This window comes from Drosophila mauritiana, unplaced genomic scaffold (assembly GCF_004382145.1).
Source record: "Drosophila mauritiana strain mau12 unplaced genomic scaffold, ASM438214v1 U_21, whole genome shotgun sequence".
NCBI lineage: Eukaryota > Metazoa > Arthropoda > Insecta > Diptera > Drosophilidae > Drosophila > Drosophila mauritiana.
The window spans coordinates 1-13928 of NW_022881345.1; the positions used below are offsets into that span (position 1 = coordinate 1).

The window sequence follows — 13928 nt, forward strand, 5'->3', positions numbered from 1 at the left end:
TCTGTCGTAATTCCGTCGTTTACACTACTATACCTCTCACTATAATGGCTTTCTCTATAATCTAAGAGAATGTGGAATATTTCAGCATTTTTTCCCTATACATATAATAATTAATAATTTTCATATGTATATTATTTAATTTACTCATATAATTGCCAAAATCATATGAATACATAAGTTTTGAACAATATGAGAGGTCGGCAACCACTGCCTACCTATAGTAGTTTTTGAACCCTCTGTCGTAATTCGGTCGTTTACACTACTATACCCTCTCACTATAATGGCTTTTCTCTATAATACTAAGAGAATGTGGGAATATTTCAGCATTTTTTCCCCTATACATATAATAATTAATAATTTTCATATGTATATTATTAATTTACTCATATAATTGCCAAATCATATAATACATAAGTTTTGAACAATATCAGAGGTCAGCACGGTCTTTCCTCTATAATACTAAGATAATATGGGAATATTTTCAGCATTTTTTCCTTATACATTATCATATAATAATTAATCATTTTTCATATGTATATTATTTAATTTACTCATATTATTGCCAAAATCATATAAATACATAAGTTTTGAACAATATCAGAGGTCAGCAACGGTCTTTCCTCTATATATAGATAATGTGGGAATATTTCATTTTTTCTTTATCATTTATACATTATATTTAATCATTTTATGTATATTATTTATTTCTCCTATATTGCAAATCATTAATACATAGTTTTGACATATAGAGTGGCAACGGTCTTTCTCTATATATAAGATAATATGGGAATATTTCAGCATTTTTTCCCTTTACATTAATTAATTTTTCATATGTATATTATTTAATTTACTCGTATAATTGCCAAAATCCTATGAAGACATAAGAATACAATATGAGAGGTCGGCGCAACCATAATATAGTAGTTGATGACGAGGTGTTTGGCAATTGATACAATTCTTTAAAGTCTTTATATTAATTATATGATAGGGAAATTCATATGCGTCACTAAATTGATGACGGGTGTTGCACGTGAACAATATTAAGTTTTATATTATTATATGATAGAGCAATATCATATGCGTCCTAATTGATGACGAGGTATTTGGCACTTGATAGAATTCTTTAAAGTCTTTATATCAAAATTATATGATAGGGACAATATCATATGCGTCACTAATTGATGACGAGGTGTTTTGGCACTTGAACAATTCATTAAAGTCTTTATATTATTATATGATAGAGACAATATCATATGCGTCACTAATTGATGACGAGGTATTTGGCAACTTGATATAATTCTTTAAAGTCTTTATATCAATATTATATGATAGGGACAATATCATATGCGTCACTAATTGATGACGAGGTGTTTGGCAACTTGAACAATTCATTAAAGTTTTATATTAATTATTGATAGGACAATATCATATGCGTCACTAAATTGATGACGAGGTATTTGGCAACTTGATACAATTCTTTAAGTTTTTATATCAAAATTATATGATAGGGACAATATCATATGCGTCACTAAATTGATGACGAGGTGTTTGGCAACTTGACACAATTCATTAAAGTCTTTATATTAATTATATGATAGGGACAATATCATATGCGTCACTAATTGATGACGAGGTATTTGGCAACTTGATACAATTCTTTAAAGTTTTTATATCAAAAATTATATGATAGGGACATATCATATGCGTCACTAATTGATGACGAGGTGTTTGGCAACTTGACACAATTCATTAAAGTCTTTATATTAATTATATGATAGAGACATATCATATGCGTCACTAAATTGATGACGAGGTATTTGGCAACTTGATAATTCTTTAAAGTCTTTATATCAAAAATTATATGATAGGGACAATATCATATGCGTCACTAATTGATGACGAGGTGTTTGGCAAACTTTGACACAATTCACTTAAAGTCCTATTTATTGGCAACGTCGATAGAATTAACTTTAAATTCTTTTTTTTATATAAAAATTATATGATAGGGGACAATTATATGCGTCACTAAATTGATGACGAGGTGTTTGGCAACTTGACACAATTCATTAAAGTCTTTATATTAATTATATGATAGGGACAATATCATATGCGTCACTAATTGATGACGAGGTATTTGGCAAGTGATAGAATTCTTTAAAGTCTTTATATCAAAAATTAATGATAGGGACAATATCATATGCGTCACTAATGATGACGAGGTGTTTGTTGGCTACAGGAAAAATCATTATTTATCGAATCATCAAGCAAAGGATAAGCTTCAGTGGATCGCAGTATGGCAGCTGCTCACCACTTACAACACCTTGCCTGTTACAAAAGTCGTTTACAATTGATTCTAGGCTTTGTCATTGTATTAAATAATGCTTTTATATGTATACTAGCGCGGCATCAGGTGATCGAAGATCCTCCTAATTTACTATGTTACAAATTACATTGGCATCACATCCATTGTCGTTTATAAAATAAATTATAAACTTTAATGGTTTAGAAGCCATACATGCAAATTGCCCCTTATTTATCATTGCAGTCCAGCACGGATACGACCTTAAGGCGTTCAGGCATAATCCAACGGACGTAGCGTCATACCACTGTTCGCTCGAACAAGTATGTGCCTTGGTCCGTACCTGCGGTTCCTCTCGTACTACGCAGGAATGCTGTCGCAACAACGTTTTCATTAGTAGGGTAAACTAACTGTCTCACGACGGTCTAAACCCAGCTCACGTTCCCTTGCATGGGTGAACAATCAACGCTTGGTGAATTTTGCTTCACAATGATAGGAAGAGCCGACATCGAAGGATCAAAAAGCGACGTCTATGAACGCTTGGCCGCCACAAGCCAGTTATCCCTATGGTAACTTTTCTGACACTCTTGTTAAAAACTCTTTAAACCAAAAGGATCGATAGGCCGAGCTTTTGCTGTCCCTGTGTGTACTGAAACCGAGATCAAGTCAGCATTTGCCCTTTTGCTCTATGTGTGGTTTCTGTCCGCACTGAGCTGGCTTGGGACACCTCCGTTATTATTGAGAGATGTACCGCCCAGTCAAACTCCCTACTGGCAATGTCCTTGAATTGGATCATACCTGAGTAATTGGAGTTATACCAAATTTTCAAATCAAAATACATAAATGCATCGTTTTATTAAGAATTTGTTTGCGATTATATAACAAACTCGTGATACTTTGATCAAGAAGCTTGCATCAAAACCCAATACCATAAGATATAATAAATATATCCGTATAATGGCTAGGAATGATACACGTTCCATTTAATCAAGTAAGTAAGGAAACAATAAGAGTAGTGGTATTTCATTGACGATACCAAACCGAGTCTAATATCTCCCACTTATTCTACACCTCTTATGTCTCCTTACACTGCCAGATTAGAGTCAAGCTCAAAAGGGTCTTCTTTCCCGCTAATTATTCCAAGCCCGTTCCCTTGGCTGTGGTTTCGCTAGATAGTAGATAGGGACAGTAGGAATCTCGTTAATCCATTCATGCGCGTCACTAATTAGATGACGAGGCATTTGCTACCTTAAGAGAGTCATAGTTACTCCCGCCGTGACCCGCGCTTACTTGAATTTCTTCACTTTGACATTCAGAGCACTGGGCAGAAATCACATTGTGTCAACACCCGCTAGGGCCATCACAATGCTTTGTTTTAATTAGACAGTCGGATTCCCAAGTCCGTGCCAGTTCTGAATTGATTGTTAATTGATAATCGTTATAATTGATAAGAACTAATTGGTTTAACCCAAATAGTATTCTTAAAAATTTTAGCAAGAAAGTTCCACAATTGGCTACGTAACTAAACTATCCGGGGAACAAGTAACTAACATAAATGCTAGAAACTCTATTTACCCAGAACGAGCACATAAACCATGTTATTGTTTCCCAATCAAGCCCGACTATCTCAATCTTCAGAGCCAATCCTTATCCCGAAGTTACGGATCTAATTTGCCGACTTCCCTTACCTACATTATTCTATCGACTAGAGACTCTTCACCTTGGAGACCAGCTGCGGATATTGGTACGGCCTGTGAGAAGTTTGCGTGTCCCCACCATAAATTTTCAAGGTCCGAGGAGAAAATATCGACACAACAGTATATGTCTGCTCTTCTAGCCCATCTACCATATCTCTCTGCGAAGACTTCCATGGTAGTACGGCTATAAAACAGAAAAGAAACTCTTCCGATATCTCTCGACGGCTTCTTTATGGTCGTTCCTGTTGCCAGGATGAGCACGAGGCCCATATTTAATAACAAACGGATACTCAACAGGTTACGGAATTGGAACCGTATTCCCTTTCGTTCAAATTATTCAAGTGTATTATATTCGCTTTGTTTATTATAGTTAGGCATTTTTGTTTTACTTGAAAATTTTCGGCTTTCGCCTTGAACTTAGGACCGACTAACTCGTGATCAACCACTGTTCACACGAAACCCTTCTCCACTTCAGTCCTCCAAGGTCTCATTCGATTATTTGCTACTACCACCAAGATCTGTACCAATGGCAGCTCCATGCAGGCTTACGCCAAACACTTCTACGCATACCATTGTACCTTCCTACTCACTAAAGTTTCAAAATTTATATCACAAGTAATATAAATCATCTACTTTAGCGGTAATGTATAGGTATACAACTTAAGCGCCATCCATTTTTAAGGGCTAGTTGCTTCGGCAGGTGAGTTGTTACACACTCCTTAGCGGATTTCGACTTCCATGATCACCGTCCTGCTGTTTAAGCAACCAACGCCTTTCATGGTATCTGATGAGTTGTTAATTTGGGCACCGTAACATTACGTTTGGTTCATCCCACAGCGCCAGTTCTGCTTACCAAAAGTGGCCCACTGGGCACATTATATCATAACCTTGAACTTCATATCAAGAAAGTTAAGGTTCTTACCCATTTAAAGTTTGAGAATAGGTTAAGATCGTTTCGACCCTAAGGCCTCTAATCATTCGCTTTACCAGATAAATTATTTTATATAATATTAAAATGCACCAGCTATCCTGAGGGAAACTTCGGAAGGAACCAGCTACTAGATGGTTCGATTGGTCTTTCGCCCCTATACTCAATTCTGACAATCGATTTGCACGTCAGAACTGTTTCGGTCTTCCATCAGGGTTTCCCCTGACTTCAACCTGATCAAGTATAGTTCACCATCTTTCGGGTCACAGCATATATGCTCAAGGTACGTTCCAGTTAGAGCATAAATAATATAAATATACATTATACATAACTATATAGAACGCCCCGGGATTGTGTTAATTAGCTATAAATAGCTAAAAAACTAATCCCATTATTAGTCAAGTTAATTACGCTATTAGGTTTACATCCCAATAACTTGCACATATGTTAGACTCCTTGGTCCGTGTTTCAAGACGGGTCCGAAGGTATCCTGAATCTTTCGCATTGTTAATCATACAAGAGCATATAATAAACACAAAAATCAATGATAATTATGCCATTATATAATTCCGAAAAATTAACGCTCTGTAATAATATAAATCTATCAGCACTTTATCAAATTAATAACATTTATTCTGTGTTAAAATGCAAGCAATTTAATTGGAATAAACTATAAGTTATATTTTATGATAAATTTGGGATATGCTAATAGATTACAATGTCCTTATATGGAAAAAATGCACATTATTCTTAATAATATTATTTAAATATTACAATTTTAATGATGAATTTTCCATAACGGATATTCAGGTTCATCGGGCTTAACCTCTAAGCAGTTTCACGTACTGTTTAACTCTCTATTCAGAGTTCTTTTCAACTTTCCCTCACGGTACTTGTTTACTATCGGTCTCATGGTTATATTTAGTTTTAGATGGAGTTTACCACCCACTTAGTGCTGCACTATCAAGCAACACGACTCTTTGGAAACATCATCTAGTAATCATTAACGTTATACGGGCCTGGCACCCTCTATGGGTAAATGGCCTCATTTAAGAAGGACTTAAATCATTAATTTCTCATACTAGAATATTGACGCTCCATACACTGCATCTCACATTTGCCATATAGACAAAGTGACTTAGTGCTGAACTGTTTTCTTTTCGCTCGCCGCTACTAAGAAAATCCTTGTTAGTTTCTTTTCCTCCCCTAATTAATATGCTTAAATTCAGGGGGTAGTCCCATATGAGTTGAGGTTGTATATATAACTATTTTTTGCCATAAATTCTTTATATATAAATGATAAAACAATCAATTAAATTCGTTATAAATAGTTCCAATAGTTCTTGTAAGCAAAGTTATTTTTTTATCCATTTAACGAACCAACGAAGAATAATAACAAAACCAAGATTTTTCTTTTTCCGAATCATTAATAAGAGACAATTCTAGATGAAAAATATTTCAATTTTTTATGCTAGACATTTCTCAGTATTATTTGATTGAAAAAGAAAATATTTCTCTTCGTTTTTCACATTCAAATGTGAGATAATGTTTTTCATTTCTTTTTTAATATTATGAATAAAATCATTATTTAATCCAATAATATACCATATGCTTATAAAAAATTTATAAACAACTTAATTAGCATAGTCTTACAACCCTCAACCATATGTAGTCCAAGCAGCACTATAAAATTAATTAAAGTACATAACAGCATGGACTGCGATATGCGTTCAAAATGTCGATGTTCATGTGTCCTGCAGTTCACACGATGACGCACAGTTTGCTGCGTTCTTCATCGACCCATGAGCCGAGTGATCCACCGCTTAGAGTTTTATAATTCATTTTTATATAATATCAATATTGTTTTTATTGAAAGAAATTAAAAATACACCATTTTACTGGCATATATCAATTCCTTCAATAAATTTATTTTTATACCTAAAAATAAATGTTGCGATATGTCTTAGTTTCATATAAGCATTATGTATCATAAAAATCTGGTTATGGTTTGCTATTTTGGGTGACACATACTGCAAAATTTATATAAAACATTAACCTGATGGATGACAGGTACAAACATTGTATATTTTAGGTTGTTGCATTAGCCAACGTATGCTCATAACATAGATGAACAATACATATTCGCAACGCGTGTATATTATGGTCCATATACACACACACTTATTTTGAATACCACATTCAAAATTATTTTAATTTTAATTCGACTTCTACTTTCAAATTTTGTTCAGTTTCTTCGATTTCCATTTTCGAGAATTTGTTTTTATAGGAAACGCCATTGTTGTAGTAGGTACTGCCACAAATACGCACAACAACATTAATAATGTTAAAGTCTTTTTATGAGGTTGCCAAGCCCCACATATAAAATAAAAGCCATCTTCATTTTATTTTGACTTTAACTTTTGATTCCGTGGAATCATTTTGTAATATTTTTATTTTGGTAAATTGTATTTATTTGTATTATAACAAATGTTTATTAACGATAAGGATATTATACAATAATGATCCTTCCGCAGGTTCACCTACGGAAACCTTGTTACGACTTTTACTTCCTCTAAATAATCAAGTTCGGTCAACTTTTGCGAAACAACCGTAACACGCAAGGCGTCACAGTGATCACGTCCGGAGACCTCACTAAATAATTCAATCGGTAGTAGCGACGGGCGGTGTGTACAAAGGGCAGGGACGTAATCAATGCGAGTTAATGACTCACACTTACTGGGAATTCCAAGTTCATGTGAACAGTTTCAGTTCACAATCCCAAGCATGAAAGTGGTTCAGCGGTTTACCCGGACCTCTCGGTCTAGGAAATACACGTTGATACTTTCATTGTAGCGCGCGTGCAGCCCAGGACATCTAAGGGCATCACAGACCTGTTATTGCTCAATCTCATTATTGCTAGACGCAATTTGTCCATTTAAGAAGCTAGTGTCCTTATAATGGGACAAACCAACAGGTACGGCTCCACTTACATAAACACATTCAAACACAATAAACATTTTACTGCCACCATGAATGAAGGCTACATAAGCTTCAGCACCATAATCCTGAAGATATCTATTTAATATATTTGAGTCTCGTTCGTTATCGGAATTAACCAGACAAATCACTCCACGAACTAAGAACGGCCATGCACCACCACCCATAGATTCGAGAAAGAGCTATCAATCTGTCTTACACACTTATGTTCGGACCTGGTAAGTTTTCCCGTGTTGAGTCAAATTAAGCCGCAGGCTCCACTCCTGGTGGTGCCCTTCCGTCAATTCCTTTAAGTTTCAGCTTTGCAACCATACTTCCCCCGGAGCCCAAAAGCTTTGGTTTCCCGGGAAGCGACTGAGAGAGCCATAAAAGTAGCTACACCCAATTGCTAGCTGGCATCGTTTATGGTTAGAACTAGGGCGGTATCTGATCGCCTTCGAACCTCTAACTTTCGTTCTTGATTAATGAAAACATCTTTGGCAAATGCTTTCGCTTAAGTTAGTCTTACGACGGTCCAAGAATTTCACCTCTCGCGTCGTAATACTAATGCCCCCAAACTGCTTCTATTAATCATTACCTCTTGATCTGAAAACCAATGAAAGCAGAACAGAGGTCTTATTTCATTATCCATGCACAGAATATTCAGGCATTTGAAGCCTGCTTTAAGCACTCTAATTTGTTCAAAGTAATAGTACCGGCCCACAATAACACTCGTTTAAGAGCACTAGTGCAGGTTTTTAAATAGGAGGAACATATGAAAAAATACAAGTATTTAATCACATATAAGAACTCCACCGGTAATACGCTTACATACATAAAGGTATAGTACTAACCACAATTGTAAGTTGTACTACCCGTATGAAGCACAAGTTCAACTACGAACGTTTTAACCGCAACAACTTTAATATACGCTATTGGAGCTGGAATTACCGCGGCTGCTGGCACCAGACTTGCCCTCCAATTGGTCCTTGTTAAAGGATTTAAAGTGTACTCATTCCAATTACAGGGCCTCGGATATGAGTCCTGTATTGTTATTTTTCGTCACTACCTCCCCGAGCTGGGAGTGGGTAATTTACGCGCCTGCTGCCTTCCTTAGATGTGGTAGCCGTTTCTCAGGCTCCCTCTCCGGAATCGAACCCTGATTCCCCGTTACCCGTTGCAACCATGGTAGTCCTAGATACTACCATCAAAAGTTGATAGGGCAGACATTTGAAAGATCTGTCGTCGGTACAAGACCATACGATCTGCATGTTATCTAGAGTTCAACCAATATAACGATCTTGCGATCGCTTGGTTTTAGCCTAATAAAAGCACATGTCCCATAAGGTTCATGTTTTAATTGCATGTATTAGCTCTAGAATTACCACAGTTATCCAAGTAACTGTTAACGATCTAAGGAACCATAACTGATATAATGAGCCTTTTGCGGTTTCACTTTTAATTCGTGTGTACTTAGACATGCATGGCTTAATCTTTGAGACAAGCATATAACTACTGGCAGGATCAACCAGAATAATGTTTTTCCTTCATATTCCATTCATATATTTTGAATCGAAATAAGCAATATAATAGATATATAGATATATAGATTTTTCACTTTATATAATTCCATGATTTTTATTATATTGAATAAAATTCAATATTTCGCCTTTGGGTAAAATTTTAAATATATAAGTAAAAAAATCCATTCGATTACGGCCATTTTTATATAGCATTCGTAATCCATATTTTCATTTTTAATTTATACTTGTTTTACCAATATAACAAGAATTTCATCTAATTATTGTAATATATATATTTCTATAATTTTATCTTTTTATACATACATATTTCATTATAAAATATCATTTTATTTCCAACATACATAATTATTGTATCCACACATGTACAATTTTTGTTTAACCAATATAAATATTAAGTTAAATCATTTGCATTTTGAAGATAAATTTAAAATTTATCTCTTTTCATATATATCTCTGGTAATATATAACATAAAACCAAGCGCATATGATAATATTTCCACATTTAATATATAATTTTATATTTCTTTCATAAGAATCCATATTTGTATTATACCGTAACGATATAATAATCCAACTATACGGCAGGTAATAAATTAATATTTGCCTGCCTCCAAAAATTAACGATAATATATGGAAACGATTTGTTATTCTATATATAATAGAAACTTGACTTTTGTTTCAACGATATTATCTATAAAGCGTATATTCCTATTATCCGCGGAGCCAAGTCCCGTGTTCTATAGAACTGAGAAACAAATTTGTACGGATAATAATATACTTTATTGTATGTAACCAATATAAACATAATCCGAAATAAATATTTCGAATAATGCGGGAGGTCGGCAACCACTGCCTACCTATAGTAGTTTTTGAACCCGCTGTCCTCAAAGCGGGTATTTTCAATTCCGTTTGCCACCCAACATACGGGCTATTCTCTTATATATTAAGAGATTATAGGAACATTTCATTTTTTTTTCCATTATTCATATATAATATGATTATTTTTTCCCTTATACATATAATAATTAATCATTTTCATATGTATATTATTTAATTTACTCATATTATTGCCAAAATCATATGAATACATAAGTTTTGAACAATATGAGAGGTCGGCAACCACTGCCTACCTATAGTAGTTTTTGAACCCTCTGTCGTAATTCCGGTCGTTTACACTACTATACCCTCTCACTATAATGGCTTTTCTCTATAATACTAAGAGAATGTGGGATATTTTCAGCATTTTTTCCCTTATACATATAATAATTAATCATTTTCATATGTATATTATTTAATTTACTCATATTATTGCCAAAATCATATGAATACATAAGTTTTGAACAATATGAGAGGTCGGCAACCACTGCCTACCTATAGTAGTTTTTGAACCCTCTGTCGTAATTCCGGTCGTTTACACTACTATACCCTCTCACTATAATGGCTTTTCTCTATAATACTAAGAGAATGTGGGATATTTTCAGCATTTTTTCCCTTATACATATAATAATTAATCATTTTCATATGTATATTATTTAATTTACTCATATTATTGCCAAAATCATATGAATACATAAGTTTTGAACAATATGAGAGGTCGGCAACCACTGCCTACCTATAGTAGTTTTTGAACCCTCTGTCGTAATTCCGGTCGTTTACACTACTATACCCTCTCACTATAATGGCTTTTCTCTATAATACTAAGAGAATGTGGGATATTTTCAGCATTTTTTCCCTTATACATATAATAATTAATCATTTTCATATGTATATTATTTAATTTACTCATATTATTGCCAAAATCATATGAATACATAAGTTTTGAACAATATGAGAGGTCGGCAACCACTGCCTACCTATAGTAGTTTTTGAACCCTCTGTCGTAATTCCGGTCGTTTACACTACTATACCCTCTCACTATAATGGCTTTTCTCTATAATACTAAGAGAATGTGGGATATTTCAGCATTTTTTCCCTTATACATATAATAATTAATCATTTTCATATGTATATTATTTAATTTACTCATATTATTGCCAAAATCATATGAATACATAAGTTTTGAACAATATGAGAGGTCGGCAACCACTGCCTACCTATAGTAGTTTTTGAACCCTCTGTCGTAATTCCGGTCGTTTACACTACTATACCCTCTCACTATAATGGCTTTTCTCTATAATACTAAGAGAATGTGGGAATATTTCAGCATTTTTTCCCCTATACATATAATAATTAATAATTTTCATATGTATATTATTTAATTTACTCATATAATTGCCAAAATCATATGAATACATAAGTTTTGAACAATATGAGAGGTCGGCAACCACTGCCTACCTATAGTAGTTTTTGAACCCTCTGTCGTAATTCCGGTCGTTTACACTACTATACCCTCTCACTATAATGGCTTTTCTCTATAATACTAAGAGAATGTGGGATATTTTCAGCATTTTTTCCCTTATACATATAATAATTAATAATTTTCATATGTATATTATTTAATTTACTCATATAATTGCCAAAATCATATGAATACATAAGTTTTGAACAATATGAGAGGTCGGCAACCACTGCCTACCTATAGTAGTTTTTGAACCCTCTGTCGTAATTCCGGTCGTTTACACTACTATACCTTCACTATAATGCTTTTCTCTATAATACTAGAGAATGTGGGATATTTCAGCATTTTTTCCCTTATACATATAATAATTAATCATTTTCATATGTATATTATTTAATTTACTCATATAATTGCCAAAATCATATAATACATAAGTTTTGAACAATATAGAGTCGCAACCATTATATAGTATTTTTAATTTTCTATAATTCCATCGTTTAATACATATTTGAACAATATCAGAGGTCGCAACGGTCTTTCCTCTATAATACTAAGAGAATGTGGGATATTTTCAGCATTTTTTCCCTTATACATATAATAATTAATCATTTTCATATGTATATTATTTAATTTACTCATATTATTGCCAAAATCATATGAATACATAAGTTTTGAACAATATGAGAGGTCGGCAACCACTGCCTACCTATAGTAGTTTTTGAACCCTCTGTCGTAATTCCGGTCGTTTACACTACTATACCCTCTCACTATAATGGCTTTTCTCTATAATACTAAGAGAATGTGGGAATATTTCAGCATTTTTTCCCCTATACATATAATAATTAATAATTTTCATATGTATATTATTTAATTTACTCATATAATTGCCAAAATCATATGAATACATAAGTTTTGAACAATATGAGAGGTCGGCAACCACTGCCTACCTATAGTAGTTTTTGAACCCTCTGTCGTAATTCCGGTCGTTTACACTACTATACCCTCTCACTATAATGGCTTTTCTCTATAATACTAAGAGAATGTGGGAATATTTCAGCATTTTTTCCCCTATACATATAATAATTAATAATTTTCATATGTATATTATTAAATTAATTAATAATATTATTGCCAAAATCATATAAATACATAAGTTTGAACAATATCAGAGGTCGGCAACGGTCTTTCCTCTATAATACTAAGATAATATGGGAATATTTCAGCATTTTTTCCCTTATACATATAATAATTAATCATTTTCATATGTATATTATTTAATTTACTCGTATAATTGCCAAAATCCTATGAAGACATAAGAGAATACAATATGAGAGGTCGGCGCAACCATAATATAGTAGTTGATGACGAGGTGTTTGGCAACTTGATACAATTCTTTAAAAAGTCTTTATATTAATTATATGATAGGGACAATATCATATGCGTCACTAAATTGATGACGAGGTGTTTGGCAACGTGACACAAATCATTAAAGTCTTTATATTAATTATATGATAGAGACAATATCATATGCGTCACTAAATTGATGACGAGGTATTTGGCAACTTGATAGAATTCTTTAAAGTCTTTATATCAAAAATTATATGATAGGGACAATATCATATGCGTCACTAAATTGATGACGAGGTGTTTGGCAACTTGACACAATTCATTAAAGTCTTTATATTAATTATATGATAGAGACAATATCATATGCGTCACTAAATTGATGACGAGGTATTTGGCAACTTGATATAATTCTTTAAAGTCTTTATATCAAATATTATATGATAGGGACAATATCATATGCGTCACTAAATTGATGACGAGGTGTTTGGCAACTTGACACAATTCATTAAAGTCTTTATATTAATTATATGATAGGGACAATATCATATGCGTCACTAAATTGATGACGAGGTATTTGGCAACTTGATACAATTCTTTAAAGTTTTTATATCAAAAATTATATGATAGGGACAATATCATATGCGTCACTAAATTGATGACGAGGTGTTTGGCAACTTGACACAATTCATTAAAGTCTTTATATTAATTATATGATAGGGACAATATCATATGCGTCACTAAATTGATGACGAGGTATTTGGCAACTTGATACAATTCTTTAAAGTTTTTATATCAAAAA

General features: G+C 33.3%; 3 non-coding genes across 3 annotated transcripts; all 3 read right to left on the reverse strand.

Moving 5' to 3' along the window:
- Positions 1 to 2252: 2252 nt before the first annotated feature.
- Positions 2253 to 6180, reverse strand: LOC117149422. Its single transcript, XR_004460287.1, has one exon. It is a non-coding gene; the product is annotated as a large subunit ribosomal RNA (ribosomal RNA).
- Positions 6181 to 6576: 396 nt separating this feature from the next.
- LOC117149413 lies at positions 6577 to 6755 on the reverse strand. The gene has a single exon (XR_004460280.1). It is a non-coding gene; the product is annotated as a 5.8S ribosomal RNA (ribosomal RNA).
- A 686-nt stretch (positions 6756 to 7441) lies between these two features.
- On the reverse strand, positions 7442 to 9435 carry LOC117149417. The gene has a single exon (XR_004460284.1). It is a non-coding gene; the product is annotated as a small subunit ribosomal RNA (ribosomal RNA).
- Between the last annotated feature and the right edge of the window lie 4493 nt (positions 9436 to 13928).